The sequence below is a fragment of the Sarcophilus harrisii genome, chromosome 4 (assembly GCF_902635505.1).
Source record: "Sarcophilus harrisii chromosome 4, mSarHar1.11, whole genome shotgun sequence".
Classification (NCBI taxonomy): Eukaryota; Metazoa; Chordata; class Mammalia; order Dasyuromorphia; family Dasyuridae; genus Sarcophilus; species Sarcophilus harrisii.
The window spans coordinates 21,346,774-21,366,474 of NC_045429.1; positions in this window are offsets into that span (position 1 = coordinate 21,346,774).

The following is a 19,701-nucleotide window of genomic DNA, read 5'->3' on the forward strand; positions in this document are numbered from 1 at the left end:
CATGTCTCCTCTATTCTTCCCCTCTATTTCTATTATCACCATTCTAGTCTTGGCCCTCATTAACTCTCTCTTGGACTATTGTAATAGCTTCCAAACTGGCGGCCTTGTTTCCACAATACATAGTAGTACTTAATTCAAGAGTCTGCCACTTGATTAGTTAATAATTCTTGACCATGTCACCCAGTTAGATCTTCAGGATTTTTGTCATCCACAAATGTGATAAGTTTGTCATTAAACTCTCAGTCAAATAAAAAGAGTCAACAGTTACCAAACAATACCAAGTTACCAATACCAAGCAAAGCTCTCTAGGACCCTCTGCTAGAGACCTACTTCCAAGTTGACATGGAACCAGGGGAGTGTGAGAGCCAGCTCAAGTCAGTTGTTAATTTTTCAGTGTGAGTATTTGTAATGAGCAAACTGAGATTTAAATTTATGGTTTTGTTGAAAGTCTAGTCTTTAAAAGGTGATGGAGAAAATAATAACCCACAATGGGTTTTGCACACTTATTTTTTTTTGAGAGCTTGTTATTAAAACTTTTACCAGTTCATCTTCCTGGAACTATTAGTGACTAATCTTTGGGTTTATCCATTTATCTGGTTCTGAATCAAGTCAGACATACTAATAGTTGCTCTATATCTCTCCTCTTGTTTAGATTAAATAAGAGGCTTCATCATATCCTTTGCTCATAAAAGCGTGGAGAACCTGAGGTAGAAAGCTGAGCCCCAGACTTAAAGGTGTTGCTCAAGGTGAATAGAAAAGGCAATGAGGCTCAGTAGAAAGAGTGATGATTCAGCATCAAATGACCCGGCTCACTGCTCACGGGCCATATAACTTTGAACTAAGCCACATCTCTGGACTTTAGCTTCACCATAAAATGAAAGGTTTGTGCTAGATGCCTTCTGCGGTCCCTCCCAGTGCTAAAAATCTATAAGCATTTATTAAGCACTTACTATTTGCCAGGTGCCATGCTAAGTGTGGGGATACAAAGAAAGGTGACAACCTACTGCTTGGAGGGTACCTTCTGGCTATTAATCTGGGCTGCTGTAAGAGGAAGAGCAGGAAGGGGTTTCAGAAAGTCTAAATCCTCACCATGCCCTGTTTCCAGGAGCCCTCAGGAAGCTAATCATGGAGCCCTAAGAAGTCTTAACCACTGGCTCTCCAAAGGGGAAGCTGGGATTTCCCCTTAATGATACTCAGGTTCAGCAGAGACAAGAGAGGAGTGGGGCCCTACACCATTTAGCAGCTTCTGACCCCCCCATTAGCTTCAGGACACCTGAAGGTCATGGGGCCCAGCCTGAGCGCCAGGACTTGGCTCCGGCTTGATGGGAGGGGATGAGAGAGCTCCCTCGCCACATCTGGAATAGATTTGGGCTTCAAGAGCAACATGGAGTACATTTGGACAGACGCCTCATCATTGGAGAGCAGAGAACGTCCTGGCCTTCCATAGGCTGAAGGCCCTCTGGTGATTCACCCGGCCAGGCAAACTGGGACCTCCTCTGGGCTAACAGCTGATCTTCCATCGAATTCCAATCACAAACCTCAGGACCATTTTCCCTCCCGTTCTCCTCCGAGCCAGGCCCTCCCATCTCCTAACTTTGTTAGGGTTCAATAAATTAGATTCAGATTGAGGTGGCTAATGATGGTCGGCCCTCCCAAATGGGCTCACGGGCCCTCCTCCTCTCCCCATGCTGCTCACCTTTCGCACAGCCCCCAAGAGAACTTGCCCAAGATATGAGGCTGGCCACATTCAGCTCCAGCCCAAGGCCCCTAGAGTTCAGAGCAGGAGGGGCCCTGAGGCAGCTTCTAGCTCAGGCGCCTTATTTTACAGCCAAGGAAACAACCAGGGCCAGAGCCAACTTGCCTAAGGTCACACAGGAACGAGTGGAAGACCCCCCTCCTAACCCCTAGCTTCCTGCTGTCTCTCTGTAACCACAGGTTAGAGCCCAAATACAAACTCCTCAGTGATAATGAAGCTTCCAATCTACCTTTTCTAGCCTTATTTCATGTTATTCCCTTTTTTTGCATTTCAGGTTGAATGAATGAGCAAACAAACGAACTAACCTACCGACAAAGGAATAAATAATGTACCCATGGCCAATAAATAAGTGAATGCAAAAGCATTTATTAAGCACTTACTATGTGCCGTAACCTGGGCTACAAATAAAAAAAGCAAAACAGTCCTTACCTTTGGGAGCTTGTTATTGTTCAGTTGTGAGTTTGACTTTTCCTGAACCTTTTGAGGTTTGCTTGGCAAAGATACTGGAGTGCTTTGTTATTTCTTCTCCAGCTCATTTTACAGATGAGGAAACTGAGCAAATGGGTTGAAGTGACTTGCCAGGTTCACACAGCCTAGTAATTATCTAAGGCTCTAACCACTGTACCACCCAGATGGCTTACATTTTAATAAAAGAAGACAAGACTTATGGGAGGGTGATGGTCAGCAATGGTTCTTTTGATCTGGGAAGATTTGGATCTGGAACCACTTCATCTTTACAGGTGGAAAGAAACAAAGGTCCAGAATGAAATGATGGAGATAGAACTCATTGCCAAGCCAGGGCTCTCTCCTCTGTGACATCTTGGTGAGTGAAACCTTCCCAGATTCCTCTAAAAAAGAAAGGAACACTCCTTCTTCTAATTTTCCTAGTGCCCTTTGTCTGAATTATCAGTTGGCCTAATGAAAATTTAGGAATAGAAAATGTCCAGGCTAAAAGGGATTTTCATAGCTGACCAAAATCTCTCTTACTTGTCATATCTCACTCTGTCTTGGGTCACTTCTCCTTTTGCAACTCTTTGCTTCCTTCAAAGTTCAAAGTAGAAACATCAATTCCTGAATGAGTCATCCCCTCCCCAGAAACTAATATCTCCCTCCCCTAAAAAATTACCTTGTATTTGCTTATATAGAAGATAAGCTTACTGAGGTCAGGAGATAGTCAGCTTTTATCTTTGTAATACAAATTCCCCCCATTATTAAGGTACATGTTAGATGTTTAATAAATATTTATTGAGTGATTAAAGAAAAATAACTAATATTTCAGTTTCCTAATTTGTAAAATGAGAGGGGGTGGTTGCTATCAATGATTGCTAAGAAACTCTCCAGCTCTAAAATTTATTATCCTAATTTTGATGATATTAAGTTTAAAAGGTTTTGTACAAACAAAACCAATGCAGATAAGATTAAAGGGGAAGCAATAAACTGGGAAAAAAGTTTATATCCAAAGGTTCTGATAAAGGTCTCATTTCTAAACTATATAGAGAGACTCAAATTTAAAAAAAAATCCTAGTCATTCTCCAATTGATAAATGGTCAAAGGATATGGACAACTTTCAGGTAAAGAAATTAAAACCATTTCTAGTCATATGAAAAAAATGCTCTAAATCACTATTGATCAAAGAAATGCAAATTAAGACAATTCTGAGATACCACTACACACCTGTCAGATTGGCTAAGATAACAAGAAAAGATAAGGAGGAATGTTGGAGGGGATGTGGCAAAAGTGGGACACTAATACATTGTTGGTAAAGTTGTGAACTGATCTAACCATTCTGGAGAGCATTTTGGAACTATGCCCCATTTGGGGCTATGAAACTGTGCGTATCCTTTAACCCAGCAGAGTTTCTACTTATATCCCAAAAAGATCATAAAAAAGGGGAAAGAATCCACATGTGCAAAAAATGTTTGTCACAGCTTTTTTTTTCAGTGACAAGAAACTGGACACTGAGAGGATGCCCATCAGTTGGAGAATGGCTGAATAAGTTATGGTTTATTAATATTATACAATGTTATTGTTCTATAAGAAACAATGAGCAGCATGATTTCAGAGAGGCCTGGAGAGACTTAGAGGAACTGATGCTGAGTGAAGTGAATAAGAACTAGGAGAACATTGTACACAGCAACAGCAAGATTATACGATGATCAATCTGATGGACGTGGCTCTTTGACTGCAAGGTGATTCAGGCCAGTTCTAATGGTTTTGTGATGAAAAGAGTCATCTATAGCCACAGAAAACTATGGGGACTGAGTGTGGATATGCATAATACATAGTACACAATACATAGTATTTTCACTTTTTTATTGTTGTTTGCTTGCATTTTGTTTTCTTTCTCATTTTTTTTCTTTTTGACCTGATTTCTTTTTGCAGCATAATTGTAGAAATATGTATGGGAGAATTGTACATGTTTATCACATATTGGATTACTTGGCTCTAGGGAAGGGAATGAGGGAAGAGAGGGAAAAAATTTGTACACAAGGTTTTACAAGGATGAATGTTGAAAATTATCTATGAATATGTTTTGAAAATAAAAAGCTTTAATAATGACAAATAAATAATATATAAATATATACTTATAAATAAATAATGAACAATTAATAAAATAATAAAAATTTATTATCCTATAATGCTTTAAGGCAGAACTTCTCAACTTGGGTTTGGGAACTTGTGTATGTACGTGTATGGGTGAGAGATAGAGAAAGAGAGAGAGAGTGACATAGAGATGGATAGATAGATGATAGATAAGTAGATAGATAAATGATGGATAAACAGAAAGAGTATTCATCCATATTATCACCCTCATGATGTCACTGGTCCTTTTCATAAACAAAGGATCAAAAAGACAACAAGATATGGATGGAAAGAGACAGAGAGAGACATGACTTTTCAATAGACTTGGTTTCCTTTCTAATCCTAGATATTTAATTTTAGTTTTTTCAAAAACTTGATTCTGAAAAAGGGTCCATTGGTTTTATAGGAAGGTCCAAGGGGTCAACAATCCACCCATCAAAATGAATAACCCATGCTTTAATGTTTTCAACTTATTTACATCTATTATCTCCTTGTACTATAAATCAAGGTCTTATAAACTATACTATCTCCATTATACTGATGAAAAACTGAAACAAATAAAATTATTAGCCCAAATTATTGTCTGAGGCAGGATTTGAATCCAGGTTTTCTTAATTCTCATTTACACATTTTATCCTCTATACTAATTGCCTCCATCTTTAAAAGTTCCAGTGAGAAATAGCTCAATGCATCCCAAGTTAATTTTTCCCATTTGGGGAGCAGTCTTACCCTACACTAAACCATTCTTTGTATCATTCCATCCACTCCCTAAGGCTCCTATTTTGGTTCTTACGGCACTGACCCTTCTAACATAATCTCCCAATCCAATCACTGACCAAACTCGGCATCATTCGTTCCCCTAAAACTACTCCGGTATTTCTTTTCCCATGCAAAAACGAATGGAGGCTCAACTTTTGCCCATCAGATGGAAGAAGTTGAAAGAGTTCCCTGATCAGTTTAATGAGCTAGCAGTCTGGTGAGCCTTTGTTTGGATTTTGATTTTATCTGATCACTTGGAGTTATTCAGTTGGCTCAGATACTCATGGGAAGAAGCCACCCTTTGAGCTTAGACTGCAAAAGGAAATCTTTATCAAAGATTTGAATTTTGCTGCCTTTTTTCTCCTTTTCTGAGCACAGACCCAGAGGAGATGTTAGTCCCTGAGCAGTTCTTGTGCATTGGTTCACTCCTCTACAGACTAGGTTCCCCCCCATCCACCATCCAGCTAGAGGACTAGCATGGCTTCCCACACAGTGCCTAGATCCAGCCCTAGATGAGCAAGAACAGAGACAGTCTCTACTAGTAGTAGTAACTACTAGCTCCTCAAGAAGGAAATCACACAGTCAAATAACCTCAAACAGGGTTTCATCATCAGTTCCCAAAATGCTAGAATTAACACTAAGAATGCTCAATCTCAAGCAAATGGCCACAATCTCCATGCTCCATATACATATTGGGTCACTTTTCAAGGACCCAAACCCAAAGGTCAGAGATATACCTGGAGATTAGCCCCCAGACACTTTCCCCTGTTAATCCACCTCAAATCACAGTCCTTGGCCAGCAAATACTCTGAAAGGACTGATTTTTGCAACTAGTGAGCTAACTTCATCAGTGACCATTGGAATATCTGGGAGAATGAGAGAAGTGCCAGAAAGAAAAGTGTGGCCCTGATCTCCATAAAAAGGAGGAAAGAGACGGCCCCCTTAAAGGCTAAGAGAAAAAGAATGAGCACTGTTCAGAGAAAGGAAAACTCGAGTTCCAATCCCAGTTCTGAAACCTACGAGTAGGCAAATGGCGTTTTCTATCCAGATAAGAGATGAAAAGTGCTCTTCCGATGTTAAGAGCTACATAAATGTCAGCGATTATTATTATAAGCCCTAGACCCTACAGCCTCTTCTCTCTCACTCTATTAGCTGGTTTCCTCCCCCTCTCCTCCAGCTGCTTCTTGTCAGGCCGAGACCACTCCTCCATCTTTGATTCTTGGAGATCCTTTAGCTACTTCACTGTTTGCCTCTGAAGACTCCAACTCCCAAGTCTTCCCATCACTCTTACTGGCTGTCCTGTCCCTGAGGAGTAGACCCAGCAAGCCCCGAGTCCCAGGCTTGCCTCAGTGATAGCTTCCAGTCTGGCTTCTTGGAATATCCCCCCAGGAATACTCAAGATTTGCCAAGATCTGCCCCATGAAGGTGACAGGACACACACTCCTCCTTTTCCCTAGCCTGACCATGGCTACCTCCAGTGACAGAGCTCAGACTTTTCTCTGGCAGGACTTCTGCAAGGGATAGATAGGCTCTAATAACTGGAGCCCGTTTCACCAGCTCTCAAGAGCCGGTAGTTAAATTTCAGTGAGCAATTAATTACACCTATAAAATCAGCAAACACAACAAATTAGGCTTGATTGTTTGGTTAATTGTCTAGAGTTCTTTAAATGATAGAAAAAACATTCATCATGCAAATTAAACTTAGAAATGTGTTCTGCTTACATTTTTTTTTTGGAAAGTCGATTGTTAAATATTTAGAAAATAAATATTTTCTAAGCCTGTCCTGAAAATGTCACCCAAGCCTCACATCAGGGAAAGGGGTAAGAATACTGTCCCCCACAATGACATCAAGACATGTTCAGAAGGGCTGCAATCCAAGGAAATGGACAGCTCAAAACCACAGGCCAGTCCCAAAGCTATCCCCAGTCAATTAGTCATCTGCTCAACAAACACTTGGGAAGTTCCTGTTATATTAAGAGAAGCCTTATTTTGTGGCAACCTCTCACACAAAGTAGTGTGAGTCACAATACAAGGACGCTTCCAAGGTCTCTCTTAAGAACCTGCCATAATTGCCAGCTGTGTGAGACCGGGCAAGTCACTTCACCCTGTTTGCCTCAGTTTCCTTATCTGTAGAATGAGTTAGAGGAGGAAATAGCAAAACACTCAGATTTCTTCCAAGAAAACCCCAAATGGGTTCATAAATGGGGTCCCAATGACTGAACCATCAATGAGATTTCTAAAGCTCTGTACATAGCTTACCTAATCTGAGCCTCACAATAACCCTGTGAGTTGTGTGCTATTGTTATTCTCATTTTACAGATGATGAAAATGAGTCTGAGAGAAATTAAATCACTTCTTCTAGGAGAACCTCAAAGGAGAGAACCAGGAGCAAAGAGGGAAAGCTTTAACACTATGGGGGTAAATTGGGCCTTGATATCAGAAAAAAAAAAAAAAAACCGCTGAGATGGTGAGTTCCCTTTCACCGAAGGTCTTCTGGCAGCCTCTGGATGTCCATTTCTAAGCTATAATGCAGGTAGGAATATTGTCAGACACTGTGGTCCCTTTCATTTGAGATTCCTGCTCCTCCTCCTCTTTGCCCTTTCACTAGGATCATGGGATCACGGATCTATGCTGACTTGGGGATCATGGGTCTAGGGACCTCACAGACCACCTTGTCCCACCAATTTATTTTACAAAAGAGGAACCTGAGGAATATGGGAGCTGGGAGATTTGCTCAGGCTCATGCAGGCAGTAGATCAGAGCCAGAATTCATCCCCACGACTTTGACCCCAAATGCAAGATCTTTCCATCATTCTCTGCTGCTTTCAAGACTTCTCCTTCCCATTAATCCCTTCCTTTATCCCCATTGTTGTTCAGTCATTTCAGCATGTCAAGCTCTTCACGACCGCGTGGGCCCGTAAGTGAGGTTTACTTGGCAAAGATACTGGAGTGGTTTGCCATCCTCCTCCAGTGCCCAGGGCCACCCAGCGAGGAAGTTTCTGAAGCCAGATCTGAATGCGAGACTCCTGACTCCAAACCCAACTCTCTCTCCACTAGGCCACTGGCTGCCCATTATCTCCATGATTTTTCAGCTGTGTCCTATCAGTTTTTTGATGCTTCCTACATCTCGCTCTTCCCCTCCAGAGCGTTCCCTTTCCCTTTCAGATTTTCCCTCTTTATTGCACAATCCTAATTTCCTACAACTCCCAGAAGAACTTGGGGATTTTGCTTCCTCCCCGTTCCCCATTTCCCACTCCAGTAGTGCTTAATCACTACTTAAATCACCTCTATCTCCTTCTCAGATACTAAATGGAAAACAAAAGAAAACAAAAAAAGAACCTTCTATGATATTCTGGAGTCCTGGGATGCAAGAAATTTGGTGCCTTTGTTCCTGACACAGGGAATCTAAACTTCTCTACTTTCTTATATGAACAAGTAGAAAACTTTCCAGCACTTTGTACCAATTTAATAAATGTTGTTAAATAGAAAGGCTTTCGAGTTTGCTAATCCCAAAGGTTGCCAAGCCCTGAAATAGCTGTTTGAGGGAGTTGGGGGCTGTCTGGGGGAGAGAGCCATCCTTCTCTGGAGGTCGGCAAATGAAAACGAGCTTCTTTCCCCTGTTGTAAAACAGTAGTTCCCAGGTGGTCCTGCCAGGAGGTAGGAGGATGATCCAGATGACCCCTCAAGGTCAAGTCTGATGCTGAGCGTTGATATCAACCACTGAAAATCATGTTAATTTAGTTCAGACCTGGCTCTGGGTCAATTGAATTACCATCATCTTAGAAGACATGTTGGATTTTTCCCCTTGGGAGTGGGTTGCCCCTGCCTCTGGGGTCGTGTCTTGCCTTAAACGCTTATTAATGTCAGACAAGAAAAACCAAGGGAAATTCTTCACCAAAGACAAGTGGGTCTCAAAGAGCATGCTACTGGACTGGGAACATCTGGAGTATGAAGGAAGCTTCCTTCTCCATTACTGGAATACTCGAGCAGCTGAACCCTGGAAAAGTTGGTGCTTTCTGGGAAACAAGACCTCCGAGTCAGATGACTCACATAGACTCAGCACTATAAGGGGGCTCAGAAAGTGACCAGTCATCCTACATTCGTTCATTCAACAAATATTTCAGAAAAAGGAACAGTTTGTCCTGCTTGACCCCAGACAGAAGTGTCTTGGAACAATGGTAGAAAAACTTCATGGAGGTGGATTTCTTTTTTTTAAAAAAAAATTAATAATTTCTTTTTTTAATTTTTTAAAATTTCTTTTTTATTGACAGAACATATGCATGGGTAATTTTTCAACATTGTCCCTTGCACTCACTTCTGTTCCAACTTTTCCCTTCCTTCCCTCCACCTCCATAGAGGTAGATTTCAACTGGATCCAATAATATACAGAGCTAAACGACAATGAAATACACTGCTTTTACTTATAGTGATCTGTCCATCACTAGAGGTATTCAAGCAGAAGTTGGTTTTCCACTTTGGAAGGAGATACTACTGGGGATTTCTGTGCTAGGTAGCAGGAGCAGATGTCCTTAGAGGTCCCTTCTAACTCAGAGACACTGTGCTTTCATGAAATTAAAATGTTTACCAAGAACCTACAATATAAAAATAAATGCTAAAAATTGTTTCTACATATAATTGGGAGAAAATAAAATACTCAATGGAAAATGAAAGAAAACAAAAAAGAACCTTCTGTGATATTCTGGAGTCCTGTGATGTAGGAAATTTATTTATATTATTATATTATATATAATATATTATTATATTTTATCATATTGTATATTGTTTATTATATTATTGTTAATTATTATTGTATATATTGTTTTTTATTATTTTATTATATTATATATATTATTTAGAATGGGTGGTTAGATGACTGAATAAGTGACAACTGAATGGAAAAAGCTTTTATTAAACTCTTATTACTATATAAACACTTCCACGTACAAGAGAGCACAATAGCAAAGTAAAACCATTCCTGCTTTCAGAGAGGTCCCATTCTAATCAGGAAAGATATCACATATAGAAGCCAAACTTTCCCTTCTTTCTCAAGCTTCCAACGCCATCTCCCTCCTCCTCCTCTCGACCTCATCTCTTACTTCATCACAAAATAGTTCCTAACCTGGATTTCTTAACCAGAAACTTGTTGGGCTTTTTAAATACTTTGTTCATTTATTTCAGCATAATTGGTTTTCTTTGTAATCCTGTATATTTTATTTGATGTATTTGCAAATATTAATCAGAGGAGTCTCTGGGCTTAAGAGCAGGCTGCTGCTTGCCTACAAGGTAAAGATCTTTTCTTCCTAGTCCAACTCCATCATTTCACTGAGGAGGCAAAGAAGGTCTGGGAAACTAAAGGGACATCCTTCAACTGAAGGTCATCCATTAGTTTTTTAGCAGAGCTGGGAAACAAACCCTGCTGAGCCAGGTACCAGCCCAGTTTTTTCCCTGGGAGCATCCCGGGTAGGATATAGTGAGTCGTGACTGGAAAAAGTCTTCTTCCAAAGTCTCCATGGTGATGAGCCTTTAAGCCAGGCCGTTCTGTAGCTTGGATGATGGGCTTAAAGTTGAAAGCTCCTCACCTGTGGTTCTGCTGTCTGAAGTTGACAAACTTTCTCTTCTTTGAGCTAAACCTGAGAAACTCTCCTGATCATTTCTAGGCTCCTATTACCTCCCAAATAAAATTTACTCTTCTGCCTGACATTTGAAACCCTCTAATGGATTCCCACCTGTCCTTTGGAGCCTAATTTTAGAGTTTTTCCTCTAATTATACAGTGTCATGCATGCAGCGCCAGGCAAAGGGCCTTGGATCAAGACATGAGCATTTATTAAGCACCTATTGTGTGTCAAATGCTGGAGGTCCAAGAAAGGCAAAAGTAGTTCCTGCCCTCAGGAAGCTCCCAGCCTAGTGGAAGGGACGCCATGCAAACCAAACCATACTAGATTAACACGGAACAGATGAAAGGTAGCCTCGGAACAGGAAGCATACGGAGCTGGGGAGTGAGGAAAGGCCTCCTGGAAGAGGGAACACATGAGCTGAGCCTCAGGAAGTCTCTAAGAGGCGGAAGGAAAAAAGCAGAGCATCTTGGGGCTGAGGGACAACCAGTGCAAAGCTGAGGGAATATTACCTTTGAGAAATAGTGAATTGGACAGAATAGGGAAATTACAGAATTCCTGGCAGGAATGAACATGGAAGAGGACTGCAAAGGGCCAAACACAAGATCTATGTGACCCTAGCATCAGAGGGAATAGGGAGCCATTGGGATTTCTTGAGTACGTGAGTAGCATTCTACAGGATGATCACTTGGCAGTTGAGTGGATTATGGATAGGAATGGAAAGAGATTAGAAGCAAAGGATCCAATTAGGAGGCTGTTGCCTTCTTATTCCAGTGAGAGAAATCTCCAAGAAATCCTTCCTGATCCCTCTTGATTGATTATCTCCAATTTATCCTGTCTATATCTTGCCCGTATATCTTTGCATGTTGTCTCCCTCCTATAATAGATCTTTCACTCTTGAAGGACAGGGACAGAGTTTTTCTTTTTTGTGTGTCCCCAACATTTGGTGCAATAGCCAGCATACGGGAAGTACTTCATAAATGCTTATTGACTTACTAAAAAAAATCTCTGATCCTATGACCTCTAAGAGGGGACACAATGGATGGAATGAGAGGGATGGAGGCAGGAAACTCATCTCCCTGAGTTCGGATCTGGGCAGGTCACTTCTCTCTGTTCACCCCAGTTTCCTCCTCTGGAAAATGAGCTGGAGAAGAAATAGCCACTCTCTCCTAAATCTCTTGTCATGAAAACTTTACATGGGGTCATGGAGGCTGAACGAGATGACTTCTAAGGGCTTTCTGCCTCTGAATCTCTGTCCCAGCGGCCCCCCTGAACCTCAGTTTCCTCCACAGCAATCTCAGGGGCTGGGAGCCTCCCTTCCTTCCAGCTCGGACTTTCCAGTGGAAGTGTCTCTGGCCCAGCTAGCTCCAGCCCTCAGGGCCCTGGGCTAGGTGGGTGAGTCTATGTCACCCTCTAGTGGCCGTCAGGCACACCATCAGGAATGAATGGACCAAACTTTAAGGAGCCCTCGAACCCCCCAAAGCCCCATGTTTGGGGCTAGAAGAATGATGAAGGCGCAGTCCAAGAGCAGCACCTGGCTGGGGGGAGATGGGAAATGGGCCTGAACATCAGCGACAAGAGTGATAAGGGCCAAGATGGAGTCACAGCGAGGGGGCCCGGCTTGTAATCCCGCTCTGTGGGCCCCCCCGCTCCCTGGGTCCCCCCCGGCGAGCTGCCTACTGTGTGTAAGCCTCAGATTTCAAATCCATCAACTTTCTCTGACTTCAGAATTCTCAGATTATCTGTGGAGAAAATTCACCCCAAAACAATCCACCATGGCCTGGCCTAGAACCCCCCAATTCTGGCCCTCCAGATGACCCTGGGCAGTGATCTGCATCAGTGAAAAAGGAAGACCCCCAAACTGCCAGAGTCCAGGAGCTCAGCAGGCTCTCAAAGGAGGAATCCAAGGGGTGGGCTGTAAGCTGGGCTTGGGGAGATCTCCTCAGATTTATTTGTGGGGGTTGTTCTGCAGTTATATCTGCTCGTAATCTGCCCATTTTCTTGGCAAAAATACTGAAGTGGTTTGCCATTTCCTTCTCCGTCTCATACAGATGCAAAAACTGAGGAAAGCAGGGCTTGCCCAGAGTGACACTGCTAGTGAGTGTCTGAGGGTGGATTTGAACTCATAAAGTTGAATCTTCCTGACCCCTGCCTGACTGGCCCTCTAGTGATGATGACAAGGAGCTGCCCTCCTTATATTTATATTTATTTATTTTTAAATTAAATTAAACATATTTATATTTCTATTACCCTCCTAAGTAATAGCGTGCCTAAAAATAAGATTTTAGGGCTTTAAAAGACTTTCACACTCAATCGTTGTATGGATAAAGTCAGACAGATATAAAGATGTACTGAAGGGAAGGAGGGGTGTTCAGCCTGGACAAGAGAAGGCTTAGAGGGACAGTGTTCCTTTAAAGTATCTGTGGGCCTGTCAGGTGGAACAGATGATAGGTTTTCTCTATGGTCCCCAGGAGCCCTGGAGGAGATTCATCAAGAGGCAGATTTAGGGGCTCCCCAATAATGAGAGCCTGAGCCACCCCAAGAGATGATGGACTCCCCTCTCTGAGGTCTTCAAGCAAAGACTGGGTTTGCATTTACCAGAGATGAGGGGAGGAAGAAGTTTGTTCAGAAATGGGTAAAACCATTTGGACTCTGAGGCTCCTCCCAGCCCTGATAAAACATGATCTTCTTATCATTTCTGTTTGAAAGGTGAGGAAACTGAAGCCCAGACAAGATAAGTTACTGTTGAGAGAAATAAAATTCAGATCTAGGGACCCATGCTCTTGTTCCACACCACGGGGGCTCTGCATGACTCCCAAATAGCCAAAGAGGAAGAAATTGTCTTAAAGGGCTTCCCCAACACAATAGAACAGATGCTCTCCTTCACTCCTCCTTCATGGCAAGACAGAAAGTCCGGAACCTAAGTCAAGAGGAAATCTCATCCTGGGGTCTTCATGACACGAGGGAGAGAAAAGCCTTCAAGCAAAGGACAGACGAGCGCTTTGTGGGCAGCGGGTGGCGGGACCCTTTGCTCAGCATGGAATGGACTAGGAGACCAAGAAAGTCTCTTCCAGCTCAAGTTCTAGGATTCGAACAAAGACGGAACTTAGGAAGTGAAATAAAGTGTCCCAGACTTGGAGGCAGAAAACTCCCATACATACATGCACATACATGGTGTGTCTCGTGTGTACATTTACATGTATGTGCACATATGATTCTATGTATCGTGCATACGTGTGTGTATTGTGTATCTATGTATGATACATTTTGTGTATATGTTTTCATGTCCATGTATTTACATGTGCTATATGTGTACATATATTGTGGTTTGTGTGTTATTCACATATATGTGTTTATATTGGCATGTGCACATAGGTGTTATGTTGTAAACGCATTTTATGTGTTTCTCTGTGTTATTTGTATATGTGTAAGTTTGCATTATATATACATGTGTATATGTATATTTCTATGTATGATACACTGTGTGTATGTTTTCATGTTGTGTGTGCATGTGCTACATGTGTATACATGCATGTTTTGTGTATCTGTGTGTTATGTTGTATTATATTTCTATGTGTTATACATGCATGTATTGTGTTTATATGTTATATATATAGGTATTATATAGGTGTGTGTCTGTGTTTAGTATTTCTAGGCTTTTTGTGTGTTTGTGTGCTTATATTGATGTGTACATATGTGTTATATGTGTGTGTGTTTCTATTGCTTGTTTCAAGGTGTCCCAAAAATCTTAGCTGAGTATTCAAGGCTTTCTCCCCAATATAATTCTAACCTCTCTGTCTCTGAATCTCTCTCTTTCTCTCATTATGTGTGTTTGTGCATATATATGTATACAGAACATGGACTATCTAAGTAGGAGGGATCTTAAAGCAGAGTCACATAGATAATGTAACATAACCTTCTGGTTTTGTTCAATCACATCCAACTCTTCATGGCCCCATTTGGGGTTTTCTTGGCGACGATCCTGCAGTGCTTTGCTATTTCCTTCTCTAATTCATTTTGCAAATGAAGAAACTGAGGCAAAGAAGGTTCAGTTACTTGCCCAGATCACAGCTAGAAAGTATCTGAGGGCAGGTGTGAGTTCAGGAAGATCAACCTTCCTGATTTCAGGTCTGGTGCTCCATGCACTGTGCAACTTAGTGCCCTTAACACAATATAATAAATATAATAGAGCACAACACAACACAAATATAGTATATATATATATATATATATATATATATATATATATATACATACATACATATATATACATGATAAGATATGATTTAAGAAAAACAGAGAGAGATTCAGAAAGAGACAGAGAGAGAGAGACAAATAAGAAAAACAGAGACAGAGAAACAGAGGGAGACAGACAGAGAAAGAAAGACACAGAAAGATACAGAGAGCCAGAGAAAAAGAGAAAGAGACAGAGACAGAAAGCAATACACAGAGAGAAACAGAGAGACAGACAGAGAGAACAGAGAGAAGGAGAGAGAAAGGAAAAAGAAAGAGAGACAGAGAGAAATAGAGAGAAGAGAGAGAGAGAGACAGAGAGAGAGAGAGAGAGAGAGAGAGAGAGAGAGAAACTTTGTTCTAAGGTTGCTCCGAGCTGTGATATTCCATGTCCCAAGGTCCCTCCCAGATGTTATGTTCTCTGTTCTAGGATCGACACCACTCAGAAATTCTGTGTTCTAGGGTCCCTTCCAACTCTGCCATTTTACGTGCAATCTCCTTCTCTTAATGCCCCCATAGTGACTACAGAGCTGAGCACATAAGAGCCTCAGTAAAAAATTTATTGAATTGAATCAAACGGTGTTGGAAACCTTGGCACCAGAAGTCGCCTCTCTCCATCTGGAGGACTCAGGAGTCCCCCACCCCCAGCCTCTGGACACACGTTCCCACAGCCCTTGGGCATCTCCCACCACTGCCAGCATCTGCCAGCCATACCCTCTGTCCCCCAACAGGCTCCAGGTCGGTCCCTCCCGGAGCGTGTAAGGCCCCAGGGCCCCACGAGGGACTGGCTGGGAGGACTTGGGCCTCCCCCAGCTCCCGGATCCACCCTGCCCCACTGCTCTTTCTGCAGGACTGTCAGCCGGATGTCATCCTGTTTCCCTGGACTTCCTTGGCTATTTTGGTAGGGCTTCCGGATTCACACCAAGAATGACAAAGCTCGGGAGGAAGTCGCCTCTAAATAGCCTGGCACGGCTAAGTGAGTCCACAATTACATTCACACCCAGAGTCTTTGCTGAGCTTTTACTGTAATAATAATAATTCCCCCCAGGGTGCTCGGTAATTTCCAAAGGGCTTTCACACCATTGTCCCTCTTGGGCCTCACAAGAGAGAAGCAAGTGGGTTCATTGTTCAATTTTTCAATGTGAGTATTTCTACATTGGAAATCAGCAAACGTTTCACATCCCAGTTTGATTTATTAATAATATCATTATTTATTATTATCTAGACAGCTAGAAAATAATGGTCCATGGGGCTTTCTTGGCTGATTCACTAAAGCAGTTGTCCATTTCCTTCTGTGGCTCATTTTGCAGATGAGGAAACTGAGGCAGACGGGGTCACAGCAAGGAAGTGTCTGCGGTCAGATTTGAACACACAAAAATGAGTTTTCTTAGCTCTAGACCTGGTACTATATCCCTGAACCTCCCAGCAGCCCAAAGAGAGTGGAGTAGCCTTGGAGTCTGCACCTAGTTATGGGGGCTGCCGTTCTAAAAGTCCACTAGTAAGCTGGAAAATATCCGGAGGAAGCAATGAAAACCTCTAGTCTGTGTTATACAAGGACTGATCGGCTCGTGGGCCTGACGATGTTTAACCCGGACAGCGGGAGATTCTAGGAGACTATGATAAGGACTTTGAAAGGGAGCCATGTGGGAGATTATTCTGCTTGGTCCCAGAGGGACAAGAATCAATGGTCTTAGTGTCCCCTTGTTAAATGATAAATGTTTCCCCCATGTTTGTGGGAAGGGAGTCTATATAAGTATGTAAGTATATAATGCCAGTGTCAATGTAGATATTGGATATGGAAGACCGTTTAATGTGAAAGACAAAAGAGCCCAAAGGAGACCATGACCAGAGTCAGAGACACCCAGAGAGTCACAATAGCCCTCCGTATCCACTCTCTGCCCTCCCAAAGAACTGGACTTGATTGGGATTGTTATCAGGGTCATAGTTGACATTCTGGATATTCTTTCTCACAGGGTCACAGACAGTCAGAGGAATGATTCTTTTGTGAAGGCAAATGAGGACATCTTTTAGCTCAACCATTCCCTGAATGGGTATTACCTCGAACAAACTGAGACCTGAGCTTAAAAAGGTCACTGCATCTGGGGCCATTGCCAACCATCCTGATCTTGCCACTGAATCCCATCACTCTGCAGGAGAAAGTGAGGTTGTAGAGTTTGCCCAGTCCTCCTTAAATCCAATTCACTCAAAAGAATGTCATTGACATTTGGGGGCATTGCCGAGGACAAACTACAAACAACCTGGGCGAGATCATCGGTGCCTTTGGGACCCACCACGGGTTCCCCCCAGAGATAAGAAGGTGAATCTGACCTTACCAAGAGACAGCTTCCTAAGGTGGAATCTCCCTCTTGGGCCGAGTGGCCCCCCCCATGTCTCTGCTCTAGGTTTGTGTGGGAAACCACCCAGGGTCCTGGTCTCTCCCATTGGGTGAGCAGGAAGATCCCTCTTTCCAATGGCCTGGGCATCTGCTGTGGGGGAAGGGAGCGAGAGGAGAACAGAAATCCCTTCCTCCCTCTCCCCTCTCTCTTGCTACATAATGAGGGAGGATGGAAGGCAGAGGAAAATGAAGATGTGAAGATGTCTCCCTTGGCTCTTGGGTGACTAGAAGACTGGGGGCGCCTTCAGAAGGAAAAGGGAAGTCAGAAGGAAGGACCATTTTAGGAGGCCAAAGGCCAGCATGTCCTGCCCCAAAGCAGCCACCCTTTCTCTCCACACTCTTCATCCATGCTCAGCTACGTTACCTGGTGCCCAAAGCCAGAGCCCCAGCTTGTCTAAATGCCACATTTTCAGAAGGAAAATGAAGCCCTGAGCCACAGAGACTCGGCGGCTAAAGAGTTAACCCGTTCCACTTTCCCCCTTGATATCTTCATCAACCTTAAGCTGGCCCAGAAATAGCAAGTTATCATTTATCAGTGTTATTCGAGGTAACTATTCCAACCCAAGCTGAGCAATAAATCAGCGGGGAAGAATTGGAGCCTTGAAAAACAGCCATTCTCCTCTTCAGGCAACATCTGGGATAGATAATAATGCAGCTTCCAGAGGGGAGGAGGAAGGGGCATACTGGGGGATTGATGGATAACACCAAGATCGAGAGGAGAAAAAAAGCTGTAAATGGAGCCAAGAAACCTGGATTCAAATCCTGACTCTATTGCTTGGGCAGGTTGCCCTGAAGCCCTAAGATCCATTACAATTCTAATATTTTATCATCTGTCTCCTAATTACAATTCTAATATTTTATCATCTGTCTCCTAACACTCAATATTCTCATATTCCTTTAAAAGCTGACATCTTTTTCTAATATTATATGTTCTAAGGTTCTTTCCAGCTCTAAGATTCTACATTCTGTGCTGTAGATTCTTATATTCTAATATCCCTTCATAAGGTTCTGCACTCACATTTTGGGTTCTAAGGTTCCTTCAGCTCTAAGATTCTACATTCGGTGCTGCAGGTTCTCATATTCTAATATCCCTTCATAAGATTCTGCAGTCTCACATTCTGGGTTCTAAGGTTCTTTCCAGCTCAAAGATTCTACATTCGGTACTGCAGATTCTTATATCCTAATATCCCTTTATAAGATTCTGCAGTCTCATATTCTGGGATCTAAGGCTCTTTCAGGCTCTGACATTTGGTCAATGAGTTAACAAGCATTTTCCATGGGCCAGGGACTGTGTGCTAAGTGCTAGGAATATAAATACAAACCAAAAAAAATAAATTTCCTACCTTCAAAAAGCTTATATTTTAATGGGGAAAGACAACACATAAAAGGAAACTGAAAAAGGTGGTGAGAGAAAGGGTACCCACTCAGGGGAAAGTCAGAAACTGAGCTCAGAAGGAAGTGGACACTGTCAGCCTTAAGATGCAGAGGGCAGGAGAAGTTGACCATTCAAAAGAAGGGATCAAAGGGGCAGTGATCTCCTGGAAGTGGGAAGGCTGCCAGACCAGGGTGGTCTTTCTATGTTTTAAGGTTCCTTTCCCAATCTAACATCTAAGTCTCTTTACAATTCTGACCTTCTGAGTCCTAAGCACTCTTTCCAAGCTAATATTGGATGTTCTAACACCCATTTCAGCTCTAGCATTCTCTGTTCTAAAAGCAGAAATGTGCTGGAGTCAGCTTGAATGGCCTGAAAGCCAATTGTTAAACTTTTACTAAAAGTATTGCCTGAGAAATTGGCAAATTCTACAGCTCAAGACCTGATTTCTTGTTTTGTTAACTGTTTAGGCTTTGGAAAATTATGGAGAAGATGCTAATAATTAAGATTTAAACAAAAAAATGAGTTGTGAGTATTTATTAAACTTTGGGGGGGGGTGAAGGAAACCAGTTGTCCAACATTTCTTAGTGCCAGTCAGTTGTTAAACAGTGGTCAGAGCCAATTGTTGAACAGCTCTCAGCATGCTCGTACCTAGAAGCTTTCTCAGCTCTGATATTCCAGGATAGGAGGAAAGCACAGATTTGGGGATTTAGCCGCATCTTTTGAACAGCACCATGGGAGAGGAAAGGATGAAGAGAAAGAGCTTGTCACTAAATAAGGTGGAGGGGAAAGAAGAAACCCAGAGGCTCATTGCTTTGTATTAGTTAAAACGGAACCGAATATAAATACAGGCTTCACACACACCCAAGGCAGGGGAAGTGTTGCTTCCCATCTTCGTGCAAGGAGCATCTCCGAGGCGGGAGTTCCTGTGTCAGGGCCAAGGGCAGAGCCCCCGCCCTCCTGAGGGAAGGTGGGAAGGAAGCTCCCAGG